The sequence below is a fragment of the Hirundo rustica genome, chromosome 5 (genome assembly GCF_015227805.2).
Source record: "Hirundo rustica isolate bHirRus1 chromosome 5, bHirRus1.pri.v3, whole genome shotgun sequence".
Taxonomy (NCBI): Eukaryota; Metazoa; Chordata; class Aves; order Passeriformes; family Hirundinidae; genus Hirundo; species Hirundo rustica.
The window spans coordinates 31,718,548-31,734,616 of NC_053454.1; the positions used below are offsets into that span (position 1 = coordinate 31,718,548).

General features: G+C 36.9%; 1 protein-coding gene across 9 annotated transcripts in view; it reads left to right on the forward strand.

Moving 5' to 3' along the window:
- The window catches only part of SORBS2 (sorbin and SH3 domain containing 2), a 147,344-nt gene that overhangs the window by 37,117 nt on the left and 94,158 nt on the right, over window positions 1-16,069 (forward strand). Inside the window, exon 1 of one of the 9 annotated variants that reach the window (XM_058420504.1) lies at window positions 6,728-6,745. The exons of the other annotated variants lie outside the window; for them this stretch is intronic. The gene's annotated coding sequence lies outside the window, so the exon portion shown is untranslated. Of the gene's footprint in view, window positions 1-6,727; window positions 6,746-16,069 lie in introns of those variants that run through there. 9 annotated transcript variants of the gene reach the window in all.

The window sequence follows — 16,069 nt, forward strand, 5'->3', positions numbered from 1 at the left end:
TATTTATGTTTGAGGGTAGCATTTGGGTAATCCAAACCAGCAGTTACTCTGAAGCTTGCCACCTCTTCCAAACCTAGACAAATATTTCATGGTTCCTGGTATCATACTCAGGATTTACTTTTACAACCAAAAAGCATATATGTATACAGAAACAGGAATTTATTGTTAGTCTGTCAATGTTATAAGTTCAGTCAAAACAGTATAAAGCCTTTTACTTTTTGGCCTTAATGGCAAGGATTCCATTTACTGGGCTACTCTGGACCTGGCAACAGAAGAATAGAAGTTTCAAGTTTCCTGTGGCCTGTCTGCCATTTTTGGTCTTGGAATGAAGGTGATGCCTCAAATCAGAATTTTGTGTGTGTGCATCTGGAATCTCCTCCTATTGGGGCTGTTGGCTGCCCAGTGCTATATCTACAACCAGATTTACCTTCTGTTTCATGTTTATCAGAGTGAATCTAACAAGAGTTTTTCTGTGTCAATTATGTTAGTTAGCAGTTTTCTAATTTTTTCTAGTGAACACTTGGTTATGAGGCCTACAGTTCTCTAGCCTACAGTTCTCTGGTTTTAAAAACAGTTTATTTCTAATTGAGCTTTCAATTGAAATTTACTCTCTTTGTAGCAGAGTTGCAGTTGCTGTGATCAGGGAGATGATCTCCAGGACAGTAATTCAGAAGGAAGTTTAGTTACAACTTATACACCTACTATATACCATCCTATAATTAGATTTAATTTTATTGACCTTTAAAGAGAATGTGAGTAATCTTCAGTTTTTACCAAGAAGAAAAAAAAACCACAAAATAGTGTCAGAAGAGTACTATAGTAGTTTTAAGGAGAATATATACAGGTGGATAACACTGAGTCTGTTATTACAGTTAAAATGCCCTTTAGTAGATAACAGTAATGAGTATTTTTTAATCATTAAAAGAATAAAAAATTACATACTAGAACTGCACAGTCTGCCGAACAAATACTATATGCCTGTTTAAAATTAAGAGGAAATAGTCTTTTCCGTGTGTGTGAACATACTTTTCTGCATTCTTTTTGGGAAGTGTATGCATTAAAGTTTCTGGCATTGCAGGTCTAGTACCAGAAAAAAATGTGAGAACTAAGACCTCTGTAAAAAAAAAAGCAGATGCGACAATTTTTTTCTGCAAGAATGTCTTGTCCATTAGAAATATGGACTTAATATTATGACTACCCAACAGCTGCTGTTTAAAAACTCCACTCTGCAGACAGCAGCTGAACCACTCACTCTGTAGACTGGATTGGAATAAGCATGTCTGATGAGCATCTGAGAATGATAGCTGGAAGGCAACACTCATGACAGCTGGACCAGTGAATATAGACACTCATGCTTACTGTTGTGCAAAGACCAGCACTTGAGATCCTGGTGAGTAGACAGGGAGCATGGAAGGGTACAGATTACACAGGATGCATTTTCAAGTGCAGTTTATAATTATATGCACCATTTCATGTATGTGATACTAATTGCATACATAATTTCTGGCATGCTGGTCCTCATGTTTACCCAACTGTGGAATTTACATGTGGCTTTTCTTTGTGCATATGCAAATTTTATCACTTATTTTTACATGCAGTCATCTGAAAAGAGGAGGACATGCTGCTGTATGCACCAGGGTGTACTCATTTGTGGGCTGAGTCAAGGCTGTCCCAAAATCATACCAAACCCTTCCAGTCTGGAGAGACTATGTGTTTTGGTTATGAAAGAAATTATTGGGCAAAATATTTAGTGATATAAAATCACATGTTTTTAAATTATTGTGTTTTCTTGGCTCTTTTGTATTCCAGAAAGAGTTTGTCAGATGCTGCATTGATTTAAAGCCGATTGTTCATCTAGGTATTAGTAATGTTCTGTACAATTCAATGTGGCTAATGAAGCACTGCATGCTACCTTCGGGGCTATAACTATGGCTTGGAATAAAAATATGACCTTGACATTCTTTGAGCTGCACAATGAACTGGTCGTTAGGAAATGACTATAGTTTGTTATCCCATGTAGTCACAGAGTAAGCACACATTATGTTCCCAAACAAAAAGAGAAGTAAAAGCTGAAGAGGAATGTGGCTTACCACTCTTAATATGTCCAAATAAACTGTACATTTCCATTTCCTGTTGTACAAAATACCCTTTGTTGACAAGCTATGTTTACATTCAGAGGATTGGACATCCTTTTCAAGTGATTAGTGGAACAGATAAAACCATATGCTAGGTGTTCTAGTAAGACATGTTTCTGACAAGATACAGTTCATAGAAATATGTTTTATCTTTGTGGGATAACTTCCTGGCCATCGCAAAGAAGGTTGCTTCCAATTTGGGGGAAAAAAAGTAACTTTGATGTTAAAAATTGAGGCCTATATCTGTCATGCTTATGTTCATAACTACAGTAAACAATGGGAGCAACTCTGTAATAGTGCATTAACTTTTCTATTTCCATGAGAAATTCCTACTCACTGTAGAACTTTAAATCTGAAATTATATTCTTCCAAGTTCAATTCCAAGATACTCTTGCAAATTATATGGATAATTTTAAAATAAAATATATTGAACTTTAGTATACCTCTGTTCCTGGAATGATAAGGATTTAATACATTAATTGTTGTGGAAATATGTCATTTTAAATAAAATTCTTGACACCACACTACAATTTATAGTTAAAATAATGTGAAAATCTTAGCAGTCAAAAATTACATAGTTCAAGAAGTTACAAAGAACAGAATTTTTTTTTAAAAACACTTGCCTCCATTTATATGCCTCCCTTCACTTTGTGTCAATTACTTTGATTCTTATCTTCTTTTCAATCTAGATCAGTTTAAAAAAAAAAAAATCCAGCCATTATTTTTCTGTATGTATTTCTTGTTCCTGTTTTCAGAATTGAATGTGTACTTTGACCTTAGGTGTGCTGTTGAGATCATGGAGCTTGTTGAAGTAACAGGTACTGTCTGTTGGTTTTGCTGCTATATTTTTTAATTATTATTATGTTTATTTTACTTGTTTTTTATTTCTCAGTGCCTTCCGGGTATAAGCTTTAGGTCTGTACTTTTTTGTGGCAGACCTTGGCTTTAACTCTTCTGCCTAGTTGTCTGTGCCTGAGGTGTGCTCAGGGATGACTGTTGATCATATTTAGGGTTCTGTCATTTTCCCAAAGAGTGCTACTGCAGCAGAGCTCTACCAATTCTTTTATTATGCTACTCTTTTAACATCCTATTTTGTGAAGTGAAGATCTTAAGTGTTTCCTGATCTCAGTAGGGTGCAGAGGTAGCCCAAATATACCAATCAGGCCAAAATGTCTGCAGGCCTGGCCTCTTCATCAGCTCTTTCTCCAGTCATTTTTTCGTCTTAGGGCTTTGTTGCCCCTTTCTGGCTATCTGTCTTTTACAGTTGCTGATTTCTTTTATTCTTCAGCAAACATTTTACTCCTACTTCTATTCGTCTTTCTGAGATCACATTTTCTGAAAAAAGCAATGGAAAGTGAGTCTTACTCTTTTCACCAGTTCATGGGGTGTTCAGTTACTTTCACATTATTCACCACATTATTCATCACTCTCAGCATTTTAGAGGCAAAGTGAGGTTAGTCCTGGGTTTAACCATACCAGGAGATTTGAATGCTGTTACGTAAGTGGAAGCCATCAGGTGCTAGTGATTGTGTGTTGTTCCTGCTCTGGAAGAAATGAAACATGTCAATTCATTCTGTACTGTAAAAGAGTTAAAAGCTAGTGTTCATGATTGTATCTGGAGATTTTCTGAAGGAAACTGGAGAGTTTAGTTTCTTTGCTCCAGTACTGTGGTATATGTGGCTTGCTTGTCTCCTGAATACCAGATACATTGTGGTAGGTAAACCATAACCTTGGTCCTGATCTTTCCAGCTAGTCTGATGCAGGTATGCTGTGTGTGGATTTATTGTGCTCTTTATATGCACATTTCTTTTGTAAAATGTTTATAAATGTTTTATATACTTACAGTTGCAGGGTTCATGTAGAGGCAGTAGTCATATAGTTAACTACAGTGAATACTGCATGTAGTTAAGCACAAACTGGTTTCATTTATACTTTCAAAGGAGTCCAAATTAAAAAAACTAAGATGAGACCTTGCTGTTACAAATCCATGGACTCATCCCCCAAGGGTTGGTTTACATTGTCACACATTTTGATGCTTCTGCTTTATGCGGGGAGATGTGTAATTTTTGCTTGCTTCAAGAAGTCATGCCATGTGAGAAGATGAATGAGCTGTGGATTGTGATTGTTTTAGAAACACTTGTCCAAGTTCGTAGCTTTGCCTTTGATGCTACAAGCTTAATAGAGAATTTGGCTAGATGTTGAACATCTGCATCATTAGCCTTAACAAAAAATGTAAATGGAGAGAAAAAGGAGCTCTACAATTTAGCTGTGACGCATTTGCATGCTTTCTCTTCTTAGGTTGCTCTGACTGTTTAGGGTGCAGAGACACTCTTCCCTGAATGACATAGGGCAAACTGCTTCGAAAACATCATTCAGCAGGGTCCAAGCTAGAATTTACTTCAGTTTAGAAATTCAGACTCTTATCTATTCTAAGGAAACCTAAAGAGGACAGTGAGCTTGAAATCTCTGGAATTCCTTCAGGGCCTGGAAGAAAAACATATATGCAATGAGGATTTGGATAACCCAAACAAGCCGTGCAGAATTGTGCTACTTCTAGAACAGATGTGTAAACATGGCACCATACCTGAGCTAGTAAAATATGTGTGGGAAAACGCTGGACCCTTGCTGCTCTTAGGATTAAATTATCTTTTGTGCTGTACTATGCTTTAGAGACCTGGGAGTCCGGAATGATGCCAGCTTGGGATCTTGATGCAATGGCAATTGAATTTTATAAACATAACCTTAGAAAGCTGGATATGCTAAATTCAGCAGTATGATCATTTTGTGTCGGGGTTCTTTGGTTGGCTTGGTATCCCAGTCTAAAGATTGTATCCTAATTCTTTGTTTCTGTATTTACATGCATGGCCTCACTGGGAATTCTGCAAGAAATTGGATAGCAGGTGTTGGCACTCACACATACAGCTCTTGTTAAGGACAATTTACTTCTGCATGCACTGTACCTCTGTTACTATTAGTAAAAGTTTATTGAAATATTTTTCCGTTTACTCTTCTTGACAGTTGTGTTCTGAATTTGATTTTACTCAGCAAGAGATTTGCAGTGGTCTGTGTATTTGTTCCCCGTGGTTCCTCTCTCAAGCATATCTGCTATTCATGACATTCATCAGTTATAGAAAGCAGCGCCAAAAGATCTGTACTTCTTACCTTTATAGGTATTTGTCCTTTTTAAAAATTAATAATAATTTTCAATTTCATTTCTCTTCTTTGAGCATCTAGTGAAATACTTGTTTGCATTATAAAAATTCTAAATATATATATTGAGCTTTGTTTATATGCATTGTTGCCACAAATATAGGATGCCTTCATCTTGTTCTCTCGAGGGCTGAGTTTTCCATCATCTATATTTTATTAGTGTTGTTACTTAACCCATTGCAGAGGGTAAAGAGGGGGATGGGAAGGTGTTTGTTCTTGGTAGCCATCAAGATGCTTTCTCCTCTTGTGAAATGTTTACTGCTAACATTTTGTAATTTGAAATACCCGTCAACATACAGTTAATGGCATTTAAAAGTATAATGAGCAATTTTTATATGTAGGATAGGAATGACAAATTAAGAGGCTGGATTAAAGATTGTATCAGCAAAATCTGGCATTTGGAATTTATCAAAGGCAGAGAATACTAAATCCTAGCCAGCCATGCCTGTTCAGCCCTAGGGTTCTGTCACCTTGTCACTGATGTGAGTTTCTTGGTATTGCAGATACTCTATGTGTGAAATAAGGTGGGGGTAAGTTCTGAAGAAAATGATTGGGAGTTTTTTGTCAGCTCTTGAAGTGAGCGAGGCACCCTTATCTAGACGTGCTGTCTTCTTTTCCTATTACCATAAATACAACCTTTCATATACTTCATAATGCAGAAGTGAGGGAAAACCATGCAAACCAGTAACAAAGGGCTTTGTGTTTGAGAGGTCCTGGGGAAAATACACTAATAAAAGAGTCTATGCAACATTTAGTATTATTTTTTTTATTTCACTGTGTATGTTAAATGATTAATTTCTAAAACTATTACTAGTAGTTTCTTTTACAGCAGAGAATTGCTATAAAGCCCTAAATAACCTGGCTTTAGAAACCATTTATTAGGCTGTTCCTTGTCTCAAATGTTTGATAGCATTAAAATAAATCAATAATTTTTAATGCATAACATTTTTTATTATTCTGAGAGAAAGACTTGTACCTTCTGAATTCAGAGGTGAATAGATTTGGTTTAGGTTTCTTTAGTTGCTCAATTTTGCAGTAGGTGCAGGTTTTTTCAATATTAACATAATTTAATCTTTACTGTAAGGCATGATCAGTAATGCAGTAGCGAATGTTAACTGTCAGCTTCTTAAATTTTTCATATTTGTATTCCACTTGACAGCTAATTTGCAAGCCCCCTTCCCCATCATATGTGATGCTATAACTTTTAGTATGGATAAATCCTCTGACTCCAGCTGGAAATGCAAATTTAATGCGGTATGATCAGGATTCTTTTACGTGAGTAACCATATTCAGTATATTAGAGGCCAAAGATATACATGACTTCTCTTTTAATGCAAACAGGAAAAACAGAGAAAAGAAGCAAAATGCAAATAATCTCATGGTTTCCACTGGAAATTTCTGTAAGTATGACCAACCAGGTAGGTAGGGAAATCTGACTTTAAAAGTTCCCGCCTAATAGGGCTGCCCCTTTGTAACCACATGCCACACAAGAAGGCTTTGGATGCTTTTACTATATAAAGGTATGTTCACATCAAGGAGTTTGACTGACAGTTTTGTAAACTGAAGTATTGTGTATTCTTAGAAAAGAAACAACATCTTGTGTCTAGATATGGAAAAAATATTTGGAGGGGACATTTTTGGAATGAATTAAAGAAAAGAAGTAGTCTATAAAAAGTTTGACAAAGCAGAAAGCATAAAAATATCCCTGAACTTGCTGCATTGCAAAACTGCAGAGTTAAAGCTGGTTTTCCAGTTCTTACGGTAGCCAAGAATTTGTTTAGGCTGCTTTAAATATAAGCTAACTGAGCTCAGTTAACTCTGTGCAAGTAAAAAATGTATGATTTCTTGTATGCAAAATTAGTGCTAAAAATCTGCTTCATATGAGGGTTGTTGGGTTTTTTTTTTTGTTTTTTTGGGTTGTTTTTTTTTGTTTTTTTTTTTTTTTTTTTTTTTTTTTTCTCTCTGAGGCCTAAATCTAGCAGATTTCTACAGTGCATGGTTAGTTTTAGCTTGGGAATAATCCCATCCTTATACAGAAAAGCCTGTTTTTAGATCTCAGAGAAGACCATGGATTCTGTGAGCATATATTAAAGACTTTGATTCAGAGCTCTAATTTTTTAAATGGGAAAGCTAGGAGTGGAATCCTGCTACAAGCCTGGTATTAGCCATAATTTCAGCTTCAGATATTCTAATCAGAAAGCTTAATTTCTCCACAATGTGCACAGATTCGTTTCTATGAAATACAGCATAGCAATGCCTGTTACAGGGAATACATCAACACTGTTGTCAGTAGAAAAAAAAATTATCTGATGGCAGCAGTTTTCCTTTCCCTTGATTTCCATAATTTCTCATCTTGCAGATTGTCTCATGTCAGAAAACTCTTGTATAATATGAAATAATGCTATTATTCAAGGCTAAAATTGATAAGTAGGCACTTCTTGAGCTGCTGATTCTATTTAACACATAGAGAGCAGAGCTCACCCTTGGCCTTCCTTTTCTGTTTGCAAATTCCACGTATTGTGCCTGAACAATTGGCATCTGCAGTGGGACCAAAACACCAAACAGAGGGTGTACAATGCCAAGACCTGTGGTGCTCTTGCTCCCCAGCTGATGCATCCTCAGTGCTGTAGGGATACTATAATTTTGTGGCATCGTAATTTATCATAGCAGCATGACACAGTATTAGTACAAAGCCTTGAAGCTAGTGTCCTCATTTGAGAACCTGTGAAAATCTAAGGTTATTTTTGGACCTTTGCATCCTTCTGATATGGTTTATGAGATGTGTAACAGCCTCATCTGTCTTAAGACAGCAGGCTTTTTGCTTCAGGCTTTTCTATCATACAGCTCTCAAAGTACCCTCTTTGCATACCTATCCTATTAGGGAAGGTTGGATTTTCAGCAAAGATGACTGAGGACAGAGCACTAAGATCAGCTGAGGCTTCCATGCCTTTGACAGGAGCTAAGCTGCCTGAGGCATGCAGGCTGGAGGAAAGGCGGGAGCAGTGTGTCGCTGCCATTCCCTTCAGCTCACCTGCCTTTGGCCAGTGTGTCAGAAAGCATCGCACTGCTCGTTCGGTTCTCACATAGGGGAAAATGTATGATGAAGCCATTGTATGCCATGAAACAAGAAAGGTCTGGAAATTGCTACAATAGTTGTTAATTATTACATTATTTGAGGCAAGGTCAGGTATCAATGCATAGTTTCCATAGGACTTGGAATTTCATACATTTTCTGTGATTCAGTATTTACTCTGGGAAGGAAAGCAAGTTAAAAAATATGACTACATACTTTATCGTGGCTACTGATCTTGCTTCTGGTGCCTTGTGGCCTTCCCCTACAATGATTTAGTTTCTTTTTTTATGAGAAAGTAAAAATTCAAAATATACTTCTGTGCTTTTTATTTAAATTAATTTTTAATATTATGTAGGACTTGTACTTTCTGACACACCTTTCTCGAGTATGAACTGAACATTTCCTCTTAGTGCAAGCAGGGTGAAAAGATTTTAATGCACAGGTTTAATGAATTTCATGAAACAATTGTTTATATACAAAAAGCTATTTTCACGTATATGGGCTGGGGATGTTTCTAAATAGAACCCACAGTCCTAATTAGACACGCATGGTGTTTGTAGGCATTTTCCCTGCTGCAAATTTCCATTAAAAAGATAATTGCATGGCACAAGGTCTTTCTAAAAACCTTGCTTAATTTTTTTCTTATTTTTAATTAGGTTCTGATATCTAGACCTAAATAGACTGAAGATAGAAAAAGGATTTACTTTTTTAGGTAATAGAATTAATCACACCAGCAGTGACTGTGGAATTGTGAACTATTTGAAACAGATTGTTTTGCTTATAGTTTTCTGATCTGATGATCCTGGTAGAATTGTTTGGTGTATACATCGGTAAATTATTTCATCTTTTGCATGCATTATGACAGATTACATCTGGTTAATTAATAACTAGAGTACCTAGGTGTGAGCTACCACCACTAGGAGGGTCCGAAAGTTATTTTTTCTTAAGATAAGATTTAAGAGTTTTCTAAGAGTTTTTATTCTCCACCATCACCCTGCTGGATTCAACTGTGTGGAAAGCTGATGAAGGCAGAGAACACCAGGCCACTTTGGTATGCCCCTTGACAGGAAATGATCCAGAAAAATGCCCGGTTTATGTGTTGGGTGGGAATAATTTGTTTTCTTTAAAAATAAAAAACAAAAAAAATGTGTAACAAAACCAGCACCTGCTAACCATCAGTTACTGTGAAAAATGCTGTTGAGTTAATTAAAAAGTTGTTTCCACTGGTAACATCAATGTGAGTTACTAAAACTGGGTAAGTAGGTAAAGACGCGTTTGCGCGTTATCAGTCAGAATTGGAGTGCAACCAACAGAGTGATCACTGGAGTACTTTTACCATGAAATTTAGATGGAACCTAAAAGAAGTATTGTGAATTTCAGCTAAGTCAGAGGGGCTCAGTGTAGGGGCTACAGGCTACATTGAAATAAACTGTTACTCTTGGTCAGCATGAAGAAGAGATGTAAGTCTTAGCTGTAGCCTAGTTATGAAGGGAATGAGAGAAAGATAGTGTGCACAGATGAAAGTGTTTGGTTACAAACCTTACATGTTGTGATATGATACTTGCCACACATAATAATACCATGAAGAAGAAAGAAGTTTTAAAGAGTGGTGTTAAATATGTTTGAGCTCTTTACACTTCCTGCTTAGTTTGTAGCATGCTTACTGAAATAATTTTTAATGGGCACCTCCAGATTGAGGAATGGCAATGGATCTCAAAGTATGCTCAGCAAAATTGTAGGATGGAAACTAAATCTGTTTCTCAAGGCCTTAGCAAGGGCTGGAAGAGAAAAACAAAATATGTCTTGTGGTTTGTGGAGGTTCTCAGTCAAATGGTTATTGCAGGTTGGACCTAGCAAAGCTACATGACTCTCACATCTCTGGGCAGTACAAGAATGGCAAGTTACAGACCTAGTATTGTACTCCTTGGGCTGCGTTTGGAGAATTGCAAGGACAGTGTCTGGGAACAGCGGACTGCTGATGATTCCTGCCACATGCACAAAGGTCACTGCACTCATGTAAAGCATGAGTTTGTGCTCGTTGGGAAGACCAATTGAGAAGCCAGCCCAAGAACAGAATAAAACTTTTGAGAATTACTGATAGTCTTCTGTGCTATGTTTGCAATTTCACAAAAGTTTATTCTGAAGTGTTATAAATGCGCAGGGACTACTATTTCAAGATCTGTAATTAGATAGAGAGTTATATAACCACACAGTGAGATGTCTTAAAGTTGCCTGTCCTTCTAGCTGCCATTCATGTCAATTTTCATGAGCTTTAGAAAATCCTAGGAGGGTATTTGTGTAACATTTGCACCACAAGAAGCAAATTAATATAGGTATGTATAATTTTTACTTCTTGGAATGCAAGTCCTTGCAATTCTTGGCTCTTCCACAAATTTTTACATAGCAAAATATAGGTGTAAAAAGAAAGATGTCTGGAAGATTTGGGATGGCCTTTGAATGCTAAGTTTTCTCTCAGAAAAGCAACAGTCACAACAGAAGAACACAAATGTAAAGACTGAACGCACCACAGCAAATAGGTCTCATGAAAACTCCAAATTAGGTCCAACATTGATGCAAAAACTGATCCCAGCTGGGGCGTGTGGAACTGTGAGTTAAAGCATTGGACAATTCTACTGAGGGAAAGTAAAAAATAGGTAAGCTGCCTATTTTTGTCTTTGATGCTTTCAAATGTATGTGATAACCTCTGATGTTTTGGGTTGTCCCATAGTCTTTTTTTTGAATGTTTTTTTAGCAATTTGGAAAAATTTTATGCACACTCATCTGCCATGAAAAGCAGGCTTTTTCAAAAGAGAGGTAAAATTTGCTTCATAATTAATAAATGCCTTAGATGTGTTTATGGGAATGAAAAGAACCTCTTCAGGCCTGTGCTTTAGTCATGTTTTGCCTTGACTCAAGCCTTGTATCCATTTTCAGCTACCAGTTTGTGGTTAGGTGGTGCGGCTTTTTCACAAGTTATTTTAAGAAAATGATAAAATAGTCACTACAAAATATCAACCAAACTTCTTTCATCACAAATGCCTAGAGAAAATGTATAGTGAAAAGGTAACTAAGACAGTTGTCATATCCTTGGCCACTTGCCTTTCTGTGTTATTTTTTGCATTGTGAGTTGTATATATTATGGGATCGATTTGGCAGGTAATAAATTAGCTATAGCTGTTGAACATGAGTCTCAAAAGCTATTTGCCAATGTGTTAGCATAGCCAATCTATTTATGTTTCTTTATAGGGTAAAATGAGAATATTTTTGAATTTACTCTGAATAATGGATACATTATGTGTATACATCTATATGACCTTTCTGCTAAAAAGCTAAAATATGAAATTCCTATAATGCTTAGACTGGTCCAGGTGGCAGAGGCCAGCAATAATTTATCAAAAAGTTAGCCTATAATTACAGATCTTGAGTCTTTTGTGTAAGGATTTTTCATGGACACGTCTTTGGGAACTTTTGTTGGCTAATGCAAAAAACGCTCTAAAAAAATCACCATTTTACCGACAGTAAGCTTAAGCTTGTGCCAAAAATGAGCTTGTGCATAATAAAATTGTGTCAACACACTGTAAACAGAACCCAGTGCAGTTTATTGTAGATTAAGCATGTACATTTCTTATTCTAAAGCTGAGCTACAGAAAATGCAATTCTCCCTTACCTCTGCAATGTTCACTCTACTGATACACAATGCACATTTGTTCAGGATGCACTCTAGAGAACGGCTAAAACCAGTCTTCTGCTCAGGCTTGTTTATTTCTGACTGTCATTTTGTTGGTGAGATCATCAAGGTTATTTTATGTCCTTTCCTCCTGTACTGCCATCTGTTGGGTCTTTAGTTGGTTTATTTTTTTCTTTGTTGTGTTTTGGTTTTTTTTATACAAGGCAAAAGAGCCCCTTTTTACCACTGCATATTTTTTCTTGATATGCAAAGTAATGGCATTCAAACTCAAAACCATGAAACTGCCCGAGTTTAGACAGGCTGTCCACTGCGATTTCCAAAGCACAAAAGTAGAATGTGTGGAAGAGTTAATATGGGGCTGCAGAGCCAACCTGTAACTATCCCTGACATACCTGTGATACTCTTGCTTGTGTAGCTCCTGTGCAGGTGGCTGTCATTGCTCTAAGGGCATGCAGTCCACTTCTCTTCCTCTGGGGAGGTTCACAGGTTATGTTTTGAAGAGCTGCTCCTTGGACTGTAAGTACTGCCTGGAGTTATTTCATCCCTGGTGCAGGACTGGTGAATTTCATGAGTTTCCTATCAGCCTGTTCCTCCAGCAATGGAGGGATCCCTCCATTGTAACAGAAACTTCCCAAGGCTGTTGATCTGCATGAACATGAATTTGCTTGGTACCAATGACCCATAAAAGAATAGTTGCACTGTTACTTTTTTAATAAGGAGCCAAACTTATAAGTCTAGTACCCTGTCTCTTTGTGCCAAATGTACATGAAATTCTAGAAAGTTCAATACAAAAAATCGTGGCAGGCATTTTTTCTTGCTCCTTCACAGAATATTTTGTTTCATTTATTTAACAAAATGATCTGCCAGAGTTCATATTGATTCTTTGTTCTCACATTGAGAAAATGAGTCCAGTTACCCTGAGGTGCAGTCCATTGCCTAAAACCATATGGTTAATTTACTCTGAGATCATTTACAGATTATTTGTTTAAAGGAAGCCTTAGCAGTCTAAGTTAATATAGCAGAAAGTTCATTAGCATGTGCTCCACAGTGTCCATTTGTGGCTACTGTGAGTTAGTTCATGTCTCAAAATTGCCACTTTTTGCTCCTGGGAAGAATACTCCAGGCTCCTCTCAAATGCCTTTTAAAAAGACTTGCCAAAAGCAGTACAGAGAAAATTACTCTTACAAAACCATTGCGTGCTTTCTCTGTTATTAAACTCTTCCCATGTCTGCCTGCCTGGAAGCAGCTACTAGAGCTCCAAAGATGAGACGAACACACAATGGAGTAGCACTGCTCAGCTAGTGGGATGCTGTGACAGCTCTGACCTCTGAGTGACTTGCTAACTCTACATCCAGTGGAAACTCAAAACAATTACAGCCTGTCCAGCTACACCCACATTTGTTTCCTGCTGTCATACTTCAAGGAAGTCTGTGTGGGACAGGGGTGGGTAAAATGTTCTACAGCAGCTGAACAGTAGCGGCTGAAAACAACACAGCTTCATGGTGTTAATGCCCATCATCTTCATGTGTGAGCCATACGTGCAAAACTCTGAAATAGAATAGTTGCCAAACATAATTAGCTGAGATGAGTTGGAGTGTGGCAGTTCACTGTAATTTAGGTTTATATTTACTTAGCCTACTGTTCTGGGAGAAAGAAGTGAATGGTTTGATAGCCTTCTGGACACTATGGTGATGAACTACAAACTAAAGTTCTGTGCTGAATAATTTCTTGTCAGACAAATTTCAAAAGTATAATTTTAGTAAAGTCGGGACTGCTTTTCTGTGAAGCTCAACATCTCTAGGATCTAGCTTGGTAGATAGTGTGGTTTTTTGACAGCAATTTTCTTGAATAACATATCAGCTCATGTACAATACAAAAACTCTCCGATGAAAAACTGAGCTCAGCGGAGAGGTGGGCTCTTCATCCTCCCATGTCTTAGAAACAAGGCTTGGGGGGAAATAAAAGTGCTTTTTACTTGTCTATGTGGTGATATTTATGTAACAGGTGACAACATTGGTCTTGGTTGCTTCGATAAAATAGTATTTGAACTGGTGGAGTCCTTACGAACCTGCTTCAAATATTCCTTAAAAGGAAATAATTTATATTTTAAACATTAAGATGAGGTTCTTAACATAAGCTGCTATGGTCAGGTGTTCAAAGCACAGAAGTTGATGGAGTACAGCAATGCAGAAATCTTGCTTATTTGCTTCAAGTACCTATTTCTACAACAGTGTTCACTGTGTGTGCTCTTTTAGAATATAAATCTTTAGTTGTATAATTATATATTTCATAGAGATAGCACAAACAAAATTGTTTTGCTCCTCTATCAGGCTGTCTTAATGCTGTGAAGTCAGGAAAACATTACATGTCCTTGGTGGTATGGAAATATGACTTCTGTAATGGAAAAAGCTAAAACCAGCATAAGAAATTTTCATTGATTTGATAATCATTAATATGTACAATGAATTTTGCTCTTATAAACTATACTAAAAACTGAAGTGATGCATAGGGGAGAAAAGGTGACAATTGCTTTTTGATAGTTCTTGATAGTTATACCATTTTTGACAAAGGTCATTTGCATTTTGTAATAAGTTGATACTTTAGAGACTCTTGCATAGAAATTCTAGAACTTGTATTAAAACACTGAGCACGAATTGCGTATGAGAATTTAAGACAAATGCTGGTTCCTTGGAAGTGTATAGATCACAAAACAAAAATTGTGAATTTTCTGAAATGAAAAAGCCCAAAAACTACTTTAGAGCCACTGAACTGATCTGCTTTTTAATGCTTCTGCAAGTAAGTCCTCATATGGCAGCCTTCCAAATATCACATGTACGTTCTGTATCTGCTTCCTAGAGGCAAAATGTAAAATTTTTGTGTTGTAGTAGTTGTTTTGTCCCCTTCTACTTGCTGTATGGTAATACAACCAGTATATGGTGTTGTCCATTGATGTTGACAGGCCACTACAAATTGTGATTTATTCAACATTAAGTTTAGCAATGTAGTGGTTACTTGCGGGTGACTTATTAATGTGTAGTAGTAGTTGGTGTCTGCATAATCTCTAAATTAAAAACAACAAACCAAGAAAGCCTGTATTGTGTTTGATGTCGTAAGTGGTGGAAGAAGTTCCATAGTCTGTAACATGTGTTTACATAGAACTTCCTTGTATGAAACAGATTTTAGTAAGTATGAGATAATTAAGGGGTTGGATCCTGAACTAGAGTAAAAGGGCACCATTGACCTCAGTTGAACTTCTCTGGTTTATAACAGCTGAGGAAATAGCAGGGAGTATTTGCATTCTTCACTATTTCTAAGACTAGAAGATAGAGAAAAGAGCTGACCAGAGGACAAACAGAAAAAATTATGGAGTGTTACAGAAAATTATACATTTTAGTTTGGAGTAGGACTTTCTTTTATTGCTAATATTATGCAAATAGGTATTTATTAACTCTGATGACCCACTTTTTTGCTTTCAGTTAATTTAAGTTGTGATTTGGTATCATTTAAATGAAGCTGATACCCTACTTGTGCAAAACTTCAGAGGTTATCAAGTTTAAGCACAGTTTCCTTGCTTTTAGAAAACTAGAGGAATGCATGCTTATACTAAGTGCAAGGTTTCTTCTTGGAGGGATATGATATACAGCATTTAGTTCTGTATGCTTATGGAAATGTATGTGGGCAGCTTATGTACAAGCTCAGGTGTTCCGAAGACTTGTGCCTGATACCCAGGAGAAATGGGGTGCATAAAAGCAACCTTCTACAGCCACTGAATTGAGGTAGAGAATATGACTGAGGTATGAATGTGTCTTTCTTGCTCTTTAACTCAGGCCATAGCTTCATCTGGTATCACTGTTTCTAAAATCTGCTAAACTGAAGCAAATTATCCAGTCTAAAAATGCTGGGCAGAGTGGAAGGATGGATTCTATTTGCCAGCCAGCACAGAGGCCATGAGAGACAATGGGA